The sequence below is a fragment of the Cryptomeria japonica genome, chromosome 7 (assembly GCF_030272615.1).
Source record: "Cryptomeria japonica chromosome 7, Sugi_1.0, whole genome shotgun sequence".
Taxonomy (NCBI): Eukaryota; Viridiplantae; Streptophyta; class Pinopsida; order Cupressales; family Cupressaceae; genus Cryptomeria; species Cryptomeria japonica.
The window spans coordinates 745,620,975-745,624,839 of record NC_081411.1 but is presented as its reverse complement, the minus strand read 5'-3'; positions in this window follow the sequence as shown (position 1 = coordinate 745,624,839).

Genomic DNA, 3,865 nt, shown 5'->3' with positions numbered 1-3,865 from the left:
TATAACTAGCAAAGAAGTGCCAAACTTTTTTTTTCAAAAAAAACTTTTTAACATGACCCATGATGTTAGCACAACATGCCCTCCGGCTCCACGTGAAATGCTTTTGACCCGAAGCTATATATTGGTGAAGCCACAAATGGGGGACCTCATCCCCATACTTCACTTGATCAAACCCGCAAGTTCAACGACCCAATGGAAGCACAAGACATGTTGGCACAATGACCCATTAGAGATTTGAACCTTGGTAGCCGCTTTACCAACGAAATGTTTTAACCATGACAGTACACATGCGAAGACCAAATAAATGTCAAACTAATCTTAAATCTCCAATATCATTTTTTCACTACATTTTCAATCTCAATTAATTTCAACCATCCATTTTCACTTGATTTTTATTATTTATATATTAATTTTTTTTACAAATAAACTTTATACATTAATTGATGTCAACCTTTTATTTCAATACTGCGTCTTCAAATATTTACATGTACATATTTATTGTAAATCTCTTAAATCCAACTAGAATAGGGTACACCCAAAAGACTAAAATATGATAACGGGGCTGTTTCCTATCGCAATTAATTATGTCTGCAACTCCCTTATCCAAAATGCTGGGCTCTTTCCATATTCCAACGGCTAAGAATTCTTTCCACACTAATATTGGATAAACATTCCCCTCCACCACCACTAGCCGTTTGTTTAAAGGTTTCTTCTGCGTAGAATTATATGTCGCACTTTTACCCAACTCAACTCCACGCGTTTTCGAACCTTTGTGGAAATTCACAACAACTTTAGTGGCACGTTGGAACGAAGTTCCTCTCAATGTGTTATCGTCCTTTTTATCTTTTATATCTTTCAATACGATTTGGAGGCTTCCAATTTTCTGATGGGACGTTATACGGGCTCCATATTGTTGATTGCTCACAATGGATTCCCAGTGATATTTGTTGCAGGGGATGTTGATTGCAGGCGTTTCAAACGGCTAAGTTTAACAAAACCAAATAATATTTCTTGCTGGGGATGTTGATTGGAATGAAAGTTGTTCCTTCCGGTTTACATCAGTGCATCAAGTTCTCTCGTTTAGGAATAGATGTAATTATTTTTGGAGTTTCACAACCTCTCGAATATTACAAAATGTTGAAAGAGAAATCAAACAGAATCAGTTACTTTTCCATTATTGAAGTATTCATCACATCTGAAGGAGAAAATATCATCTTACATACATCAAGATGATCTCCTATCTTCATTGAATAATCTACTACTTAAAAATCGTATCAAGATCACTAACAAAGGGATACGGAGAAAAGAAGATTGAAGATACCTTTCATATAGGCAAGTATCCTATTTCTCCTTGATCTTGTGACAAGCTAATCATAGTGTAGGAGGATGAAAATTCGTTCAGTCTACTTCAACTATCTTGATTTAGTCAGGCTATTTGAAAAATGATTTCCAAAGTATCAAATATCGTCTTACAAATAAAATATGTAAAATCATGTAAGATCAACGAAAGTGACAAGAGTTCTAAAACCTATACATATCTAAAACAATAAAAAGTATTATAAGATAGAATATAGGTCTCCAAAATAGAAATCCATAACTATTAGAGATTCATATATGACCTCTATGAACTCTTCTTTTAAGATCAAATTCATCGAAGCAAAGTCCTCTCCTAGCAATTACAAAGATCTTATGATCACTAGCCTTTTTAGTAGCACCATTATCCTTACCATCCACATCGCCCTCTAATAATCTAATCCATGTCTTAACCCAAAAAATAGGGATCAACAAGTGCACACACCATTTGACTAATTCCAGAATGATCAACCTACTTAAAATACATGGTTCTTAAGATAACATCTTATAAGGAGATCACGACAACAATGCAACATGGATATCGAACTAAAATATAAATAAAACACTCAAACAAATGAAAAATCTAAATGAAACAATCGGTGAAGTTTCTAAAACATATTAAAGTAGGTTTTTTTAACTTGCATGAAGTGTGCACCATCTTTACATATTTTATTGACCCCATCACATAACGTTTCCAAGATTCAGAATGACATGTTAGATTGTTTTTTTCATTACCAAATATATCAACAATCTAAGATTTTTAAATCTAAAATTTGATGCAAACATTTCAAAGCCCAAAATCCACATTTTGTAATCCAACATCTATTATCTTATATATTTTAATAACATCATATGTCATTGGTATTGTAAGAGTTCCTTTTTAAAAATTTATATATTCAAATGGAGATACCTTTGTAATCAACGAATTTTTCATTGATACTTTTGGAATGACCACTAAGGAGATGTTTGTAAAAAAATAATTTGGAATAAGAGAAATCCATTTAAAATTTGGAGAAAAAATAGTAAAAAATTTACATAAAAATAATTAGAGAAAATAAGTAGAAAAGTTCTTATGGCACCTTGGACAAGTACCATGATCAAATCCCCTTCTCAAAAACCATGTCTAGACCTATTATCTATTGCTCCAAGTTTCCTAAACTTGGTGAAAACTCAATTCACCCATCCCTAATCATTAATTACATCATACCCATCCTCCTTCCCACTTTTGATATTAATAAGGACATGGAAAAGGTTTTCAAACATGTTTTTCAATATATCATAATGTATGCGATCTTCATTAGTGAGAATATCAATGTAATATAATATCTAAAACATCACTTTTTAGGAACTATATATGAAGAACATTGTTAGGATTCCCACAGATACTGAGAGGGGGGGGTGAATCAGTATCTATTAGGTTGTAAGATTTTCTTAACTTAAAACATGTAGAGCATAATAATATTGTGTACCGGTAAACATAAAGTAATGCAATAAACAAAGATAAAAACAACCACATGAAAAACATACCACAACACAATATTTTAATGAGGAAACCCGGTGTGGGAAAAACCTCAGTGAGATTTGTGACCCACAATATTCACTTACTGGCCAATAAGAGAATATTACTGCTACAAGAGGGGCTTGCACATGCAAGAAAGCCAAGTGCCTAGAGCTCACTACTCAAATACAAAATGGGAAGTCTCACTGACTTACAAAATGAATTATATAAATCCAGTGTCTTGTACTGCTTCAAAATAGCATCTATAATGCCAGATCCAGTACCGGTTTCTGCTCTACTTCTTACATAAACCCTTAACCTATAATTCGCATAATAGGTCTACCTTATTTCACCTAATTACATTCCTCTATCTATTGCAAAATGTTCTACAATGATCTCTCTTATTTAAGAGTCATTTTACAACTTGCCAAGTCGGCTTACAATGATTTTTCAATAATAAATAAAATATATTAACAATAAAATTCCTATCGGCTTTTGTGTTGGTATGCTTCCTTTCACTACCGATGCTGGTGGTATGTGTGTCAGTGTCGAATCTAACTTTTCTGGTGCCGGTGGATTGCCTTGCCGGTGTCATAGGATTGTAAGGTTGCCATCAATGACAAAACCTTCAATCACCTACAATGTCTCATTGGAGTGTGCATTTGCCAACAAACATATCATAAATTCTATACTTCATTTTGATCTAAAATCCTATTAGTCATTCCCTTCTATAATTTATTTAGCATTGCTACTAAACCATTCAACTTGTCAATACCAAGACCTTTTGTGGTTTATAATGTCTCTATAGGTTCAATTAGTATGAGTGAATTAAAATAATCAAACCATTAGAGACGCATAAACCATTGAAAATTTCCAACAAATAATTTTTTTAAATTTTTTACACACTAATCCAAGTGCATAAACACCAAGATTCAGGCCATCAAAATGGAAAGACCTAAAGAAGTCAATTTATTAAGTCCAACAATTATAATAATTGTTAACCATGTTGAGAGT